Below are 8,915 nucleotides of genomic sequence, written 5' to 3' on the forward strand. Positions count from 1 at the left end.
ATAAACATGGATGTAAAATCATTTTTTAAAAATATTTTATTTATTTATTTGACAGAGAGAGAGAACACAAGCAGAGGGTAACCACAGAGGAAGAGGGAGAAGTAGGCTCCCCAATGAGCAGGGGATATAGGACTAGACTCCAGGACCCTGGAGGGATCATGACCTGAATGAAAGGCAGACACTTAACCAACTGAGCCACCCAGGTGCCCCTGGATGTAAAAGGTTTATTAAAACATTAGGAAAACAAAAAAGAATAATATGTTATAATAAGCAGAAATTATCTCAGAATGCAAGATTGGTTAAACATTTGCAAATCAAAATAAACCATCCCATTAATAGAATAAAATAAATATCTTTGAGATGACAAAATTGAACATTCTTTTATGATAAAACCTCCCAGAACACTTCAAGTAGAATGGAACTTCCTTACTCCAATAAAAGATATCTCTGATAAGACTACAGATAACATTATAACTAATGATAGAGCATTAAACTCTTTTTCCTTAGGAGTTGAACAAGACATGGATGTCAGCTTTTATCACTTCTATTCAACATTATAATGGAAGACTTTACTAGTACAATAAGGTAAGATAAGAAAATATATAAAGCATTGAAATCATAAAGCAAAAGTTGTACTATATTTTTTAAATGAATGACATGATTGTATACTTAAAAATCACTATGGAATCTACAAAAAGAAAAATCTCAGTAAAAACAAATGTTATATGTACAAAAAATTAATGGTATTTTATAGTGAACAAATGGGAAATAAAAATTTAAAAATATTTATAATAGTAAGAACTCAAGAAGTTAGGTTATTCCTAACATAACACGTTATTCACATAAGAAAGATGTGCAATGGTTATGTTCTAAAGTACAAAATGTTGCTGAGAAAATATAAAAAGACACAAAAAAGTGTAAAGATATATTCATGGATTAGAAGGGAGCATTGTTAATATATTTCCCAAAGTGATCAAAATATTCAAAGTAATCTCTATCAATATTTTAGCAGGCTGATATTAAAATTTACATGGAATACAAATTATGTAAAATTACAAATACAATCTCGTGAAGAACAAAGATGTGTGACTTACACTATCTTATTACCAGACTCCTTACTAAGCTAAGGTAATCAATATAGTGTTGTATTGGTATAACAACAGACAAACAGATCAGTGGAGCAAGACAGAAAGCTAGAAATAGACCCACACTTAAAGTGGCAATTTGATTTTCTCCCAAGGTACCAATGGGAAAAGTTTCGATGTTAGAACAACTGGATGTCAGTACAGGAAAAACAAAAAAACAAAAACAAACAAACAAACAACAACAACAAAAAAACCACTTCACTTCATTAACCTACCTTGCTCTTTATAGAAATGTTCAAATCAAGATAAATTATAGACATATTCAAAACCTAGACCAATAAAACTTCTAGAAGGAAATATAAAAGAATACTTTCATGACTAATGAGGTTAAATAATCAAAAATTTTTAATTTGATTTTATTAAAATTGAAAATGTATATTCATCAAAAGACATTGATATAAAAATGAACAGTCACCCCAAAGATTAAGAAATATGTTTGCAGTACATATGTCAAAAGATAAAAAGACTTTTATTCACCATATACAAATAACATTTGCAAATCAATAATATATTTTCACTGGGCCTGCCTTCAGAAGTAACAACTTAACCAGAGTCTAACCGGCTGTGATATTATCAAAGCTTAAATAAACTGGGCGGAGGAAAACTCTCAACTCCAGCCATCCTCTGGAAAGAAAAAAGAAATACTTGTCATAGTCCAGAGGTATGGCCTCACTAAGAGACTGAGACCCAGTTGTAGGACAATAGAACATTCCCCACCCCCACCCTTAATACCACATGACCGAAGTCCTATTTACAGCAGTTCCTTTTACCCAGTGTCTCCTGTGGTACTATAAACATACAACACAATGTGTACCAAAGAGCGAAAAAAAAAAAACAATTTTTGAGGACACAGAGCAAACATCAAAAGCAGACATGGCAGGTATTTTGGGATTATCTGACCAGGAATTTAAAACAACTATGATTAACATGCTCAGAGCGCTAAAGATAAAGAACAGAACATATAAGATCAGATGGTTTATGTAAGCAAAGAGCTGGAAATCCTGAGAAAGAACCAAAAGAAATGCTAGAGATCAAAAACACTGTAACAGAAATGAAGAATGCCTCCAATGGGTTTATTAGTAGACTGGACCCAGCTGAGGAAAGAATCTTTGAGATAGAGGATATATCAATAGAATCCCCCCAAAATTGAAAAGCAAAGAATACAAAGAATAAAAAAAAAACAAAATTAAAAAACAAAAACAAAACTAAAAAAAAAAACAAAACAAAACATAATACCCAAGGACTTTTGGACAATCGCAAAAGGTGTAACATATACACAATAGGAATTCCAGAGGAGAAGAGATAAGTAGAAGAAATATTTGATAGAGAAGTGACTGAGAATATAGCCCAAATTAACATTGGACACCAAGCTCAGATCCAGAAAGATCAGAGAATATCAAGTAGGATAAATGCCAAAACAAAAGGAAACAAACAAAAAAATTTATAAAGCACTCACACTATCCACAAAGTGGTATAGTGTCATTTGAAAGTAGGCATGGGGGGTGCCTAGGTGGCTCAGTTGGTTAAGTGTCTGCCTTTGGCTCAAGTTATGATCCCAGGGTTCTGGGATTCAGATGAGTTGGGGTTCCTGCTCACCTGGGAATCCCCCTGCTTGTGCTTTCTATCTCTCTCGCTTTCTCTCTCATCAATAAAACAATAAAATAAATAAATAAATATCTAAAAAAATTAACATAAAGAAATTAGACTTGAATTAACTAAATCTATATTACAAATTCTAGGGCAACTACTAAAAAAGAGTAATAAAAGAGATAGATCTGATATGCTAGGAAAAGAGAAATGGGATAATATAAAATGGTAATTAAAAACACAAAAAGCAGATAAAGAGTGGAAGACAACACTAGATACAAAAGACAACAAATAGAAAAAACTAACAAATATGGTAGATATTCAAATACATCAATAATTGCTTTGAACACCAATGGTCTTCACCAATTAAAAGACATATTGTCAGAGTAGATCAAAAAACAACCCAATTATATGTTATCTGTGAGGAACCTATTTTAAATATAAAGACACGAGGCGCCTTGGTGTCTCAGTGGGTTGAAGCCTCTGCCTTCGGTTCAGGTCATGATCCCAGTGTCCTGGGATCAAGCCCCACATCAGGCTCTCTGCATGGTGGGGAGCCTTCTTCCTCCTCTCTCTCTGCCTGCCTCTCAGCCTGCTTGTGATCTCTGTCTGTCAAATAAATAAATAAAATATTTTTATAAATAAATAAATAAATATAAAGACAAATAAATTGCAGGTAAGTGGATAGAGAAAAACATACCATGCTAACACTAATTTAAAAAGAAAAAAGCAGAGATAGCTATATTAATTTTGGAAACAACGAAAGTTATCAGGGTAAAAAGGGCATCACATAATGATAAAGGAATCAACTCTTCTAGAAAACATAATCCTTCACGTGTGAGCCTAACAACAGAGCATCAAACCATGTGAGGCAAAATCTAATAGAATTGCAAAGAGAAACAGATGAATTCACTATCATAGTTGGAGACTTCAACACCCCTGTCTCAGAAAGGGACAGATCTTGCAGATAGAAAACTATCATGGGCATAGGTGAATTCAACAATTCAGTAATATCAAAGGTCAGTATCCGAGTTGGAAAGGGGGTTACAGACTTGAACAGGAGTATCACAAAAGTTACACAAATTAAATATATGAAAAAGGTGCTCAATACTTTACATGGAAAACCCAAAAGATTCCATCCCCAAACTACAGAACTCATACAGCAATTCAGTAACATGGCAGGGTACAAAATGAATGTACAGAAATCAGTTGCTTTCTTATACACTAACAATAAAACTATAGAAAGGGAAATTAGAGAATCAATTCGATTTACTATAGCACTAAGAACCATAAGATACCTGGGAATAAACCTAACAAAGAGGTGAAGGATCTGTACTCAAGGAACTACAGAACACTCATGAAAGAAATTGAAGAAGACACAAAAAGATGGAACAGCATTCCATGCTCATGGATTGGAAAAATAAGCATTGTTAAAATGTCTATACTGCCTAGAGCAATCTATACTTTCAATGCCATCCTGATCAAAATTCCACAGGGATTTTTCAAAGAATTGGAACAAACAATCCTAAAATTTATGGAACCAGAAGAGACCCCAAATTGCCAAGGAAATGCTGAAAAAAGGAAACAAAACTGGGGGTATCATATTGCCTGATTTTAAGCTTTACGACAAAGCTGTGATCACCAAGATAGCATGGTACTGGCACAAAAACAGACACACAGACCAGTAGAACAGAGTAGAGAGCCCAGATATGAACCCACAACTCTACAGTCAACTAATCTTTGACAAATCAGAAAAAAATATACAGTGGAAAAAAGACTGTCTCTTCAATAAATGGTGCTGGGAAAATTGGACAGCTATTTAGAGAAGAATGAAACTCGACCATTCTCTTACACCATACATAAAGATAAATGCAAAATGGATAAAAGACCTCAATGTGAAGCAAGAATCTGTCAAAATCCTAGAGGAGAACATAGGCAGTAACCTCTTCGACATCGGCCACAGCAACTTCTTTCAAGACATGTCTCCAAAGGGAAAGGAAACAAAAGCAAAAATGAACTTTAGGGACTTCATCAAGTTCAAAAGATTATGCACAGCGAAGGAGACAGTCAACAAAACAAAGAGGCAACCCACGTAATGGAAAAAGATATTCACAAATGACACTACAGACAAAGGGCTGATATCCAAGATCTATAAAGCACTCCTCAAACTCAACACACACAAAATAGATAATCACATCAAAAAAATGGGCAGAAGACATGAACAGACACTTCTCCAAAGAAGACATACAAATGACTAAGGACACATGAAAAAATGTTCATCATCATTAGCCATCAGGGAGATTCAAGTCAAAACCACATTAAGATACAACCTTCCACCAGTTAGAATGGCCGAAATCAACAGGACAGTAAACAAGTGTTGGAAAGGTTGTAGAGAAAGTGGGGGATCTCTCTTACACTGTTGGTGGGAATGCAAGTTGGTACAGCCACTTTGGAAAACAGTGTGGAGATTCCTTAAGAAATTAAGAAGAGAACTACCTTATGACCCTGCAATTGCACTACTGGGCATTTACCCCAAAGATACAGATGCAGTGAAAAGAAGGGCAAGCTTTACCCCAATGTTCATAGTAGCAATGGCCACAGTTGCCAAACTGTGGAAAGAACCAAGATGCCCTTCAATAGACGAATGGATAGAGAAGATATGGTCCATATATGCTATGGAGTATTATGCCTCCATCAGAAAGGATGAATATCCAACTTTTGTATCAACATGGAAGGGACTGGAGGAGATTAAGCTGAGTGAAATAAGTCAAGCAGAGAGAGTCAATTATCATATGGTTTCACTTACTTGTGGAGAATAAGGAATAACACAAAGGACACTGGGAGAAGGAGAGGAGAAGTGAGTTGGAAAGTGGAGGGAGAGACAAACCATGAGAGACTGTGGACTCTGAGAAACAAACTGAGGGTTTTGGAGGGGAGGAGGTGGGGGGTTGGGTGAGCCTGGTGGTGGGTATTAAGGAGGGCAGGTATTGCATGAAACACTGGGTGTGATGCATAAACAATGAATCTTGGAACACTGAAAAGAAAAAGAAAAGAAAAAAAAAGGTGCTCAATATCATTAGTCATTGAGGAAATAGAAACTAAATGTGAAGTGAGATACCACTTCTCATCTACTGAAATGGCTAAAATGAAAATAGCTGGCATATTCAAATGCTGACAAGATTTTGAGTAAGTGGCATGCTTATATATTACTACTCCAAGTGTAAAGCATTATGACCTCTTTAGAAAACTTTTGACCATTTATTATAAAGCAAAGCATATCTACAACAAACACTTCCAATTCTAAGTATTTACTCAAGAGAAATGAAAATCTATGTCCAACAACAGACTTGTATTTGGATTTTCATAGCACCTATGAAGCTCAGAATTGATGACAACCTAAATATCTATCAAATGAAAATGAACAAATTGTCATATATACATAATGAATATGAACAGATTGTGGTATATATAGTGGAGCATTCCTCAGAAACAAAAAAGGTATGAATTACTGATACATGCAACCACATGGATAAACCTTAAAAACATTATGCTAAGTAAAAGGATCCAGAAAGAAAAAAAAAAAACCTATAGACTTCATTATCCATTTATCTGTAGTTGTATCACAGGCAATCCCAATGTGTAATGGTAGGAGTCAGGAAAGTGTTGCCTTTGGGTAGAAGGTAGAGTGGGAAGTGGGGTTAGAGATGGAAAGAGATTCTTTACAGATGGAAATGCCCTAGGTCTTCTTTTGGGTGTTGGTTACAGAAGCCTATACAACTGTCAGAATTTATCAGCTTGAACTCTTACTATTTGTGCACTGGTTAATATCTTAATTATATAACCATTACAAAATTAAAAAGTGAATATAACAACATCCTAATCAGCAATTTCACAGTAAATTAGAAAGAGGTTCTCAGATTACTGGTGGTGAATTCCACATAGACTCAGACCTATTATGGGGAATACTATAAGTCTGTAAATAAATAAGGCATTCTCTGTAAATCAAATAAATAATATATATGCATGCTGTAATTTTTAAGGTTTAAGAATGTTCATGTCTTTGTAATTCATTAAGTAAAAATGTATGTAAAATTGTTGGTGATTCATTTGTAAATTATTTTTTAAACATCTAATAGTAACATACAGCTCGCATATTTACATGTATTTACAAAATAGTAACATACAGCTTGTATATTTACATGTATTTACATGTATATATACATGTATATTTACATGTATTTTACATAACAAAGGGTGATTCTGCTGAAATATTGAGACTCTTTGAACTCAGCCAAATGAAACTTCTGTGAACTATAAAATACTGCATAAATCTGAAAGTGCCTCACTGTGTTATCATCAGTAACTTCTAAGCCTTCGGATTACTCGTACCCGAATATTTCAGTCTCAGGAAGGAGACCATGTTCAGCAGCTGCACAGTATAGAAACTGTAATTAACAGGCTTCTGTCACTACAAAAGATATGATGGTGTCTTTGGAAATTCTGACATCATCCAACATACATTCTGTCTCACAAGCATGTAAGGAAAATACTGGAATATTGGGAAACAAAAGGGATATGATGTGTTCTCAGTTATACTGTACATGGAGAAGCCAGAAGACATGACTTTGACTCCCAGTTGTTCCAATAAACAACTGTGTGATAACATGGACAAGTTAATTAAATTCTCTCGATTAGGTTCTCCATCTGTAAAAACATTTAAAATTTAAAAATTCTATGGAACTCAAATGAATGTGTTTTTTCTTCTGTGCCCTGGGCCACCCATTTGGTTAATCCATGGATATTACACACCATATAGTGTTTTGAATTAAAGTTCTCCTGAACACTGTAATATAACATAGGAAAATAAATTGTGTCTCATGTTTGACTTTTAATTCTTCATCGTTCCATTTTAATGAGAAACATGCAATCTCCCAGCCTCTGGAAGCAGAGCTAACACCAACGAAATCCACCAACTAAGCAGAGAGGTAATGATGATGCTCGTTCTGCAGGCAGCTGCAGACTTGTGCATTTGTTTTAGCAAGTAAGATATTTTAAGTGCTATTACCACATTTTCCAGGCTGAATAATCTCAGAGTTAAACCCAAAGGAAGGAAAAAAAAACGAAAAACAAAAAACAAAAAACAAAAACAAAAACAAAAAAACAGCTGTATAAAACAATTTATTTGGACAACCATTATCTCTTTGTTCACTGTTGATTCTGAATAAATATGAATAAAAACATACTTTTTGTAATTTACTTTTTTATAAAACAAGGATATCATTATTATTTATTTTTAATGCAAAAGTAGAGAAATGAGGACTCCTTTTTCTCTTCTCTAAGGGTGGTAAAGTCTGAAGGAGAATTATCCTTACAATCAAGTTTTCTGTAAGTGCATTACATACTGTTTTTAAAAATTCATAAATTCTAAAAAATGAAGAAAGGTTCTGTAAATAGGGATATAGTATGGAGGATAATAATAAAGTTAAAAACATTTTTGTGGGTGATTAGGGCAAGTCCATAATAAAAGTTCATTTGCTAAGAATCTGTGCAATATATATTATGTGCAAAAAATGAGAGATGGGTTTGCTTTTAAACACAAATCACTATGTTGTTAATATTCAAATTCAATATAGTTACAGGATATTTTTTACATTTTCTAGATGGACTGAAAGTAATGACAAGACAAGTTACCAGACATTTTGTCTCATATACCATAAAACTACCATTAAGACCCTAAGCAAGATATTAATATATTTTAATTGGATTTATAGTTCAAAAACTAGACTTATCCTTCCATTTAGATGTATAGAGAATTTTAGCAGTTCTATAATATTTAGAGCTATTTTCATATTGTATAAAGTTTTTGATGTTTATTTAAATTTTTAAAGAATATTTTCATAATATTCAATATGAAGCTTCCTTTAGAGAAAATATTTTTTGATTAAGAAAATTTGATGATAGCACTGTTATCTATTTAAAGGTAACACGCATACTTTGTAGAAAAATTATTATCGTAGCTCATCTGCCATTATCTTTAGAAAGCCAAATATAAAGTGCCAGATAAATTGCCTTGAGATAAATTCAGAATTTAATATTTCTCACTATGCACAGTTTGAATTTATCTGGCAGAAAAAAAGGTAATTGGTCCAGGTTAATTTTCCTTAGTATCAGGCTAGGGCTATG

This window comes from Neovison vison, chromosome 1, assembly GCF_020171115.1.
Source record: "Neovison vison isolate M4711 chromosome 1, ASM_NN_V1, whole genome shotgun sequence".
Taxonomy (NCBI): Eukaryota; Metazoa; Chordata; class Mammalia; order Carnivora; family Mustelidae; genus Neogale; species Neogale vison.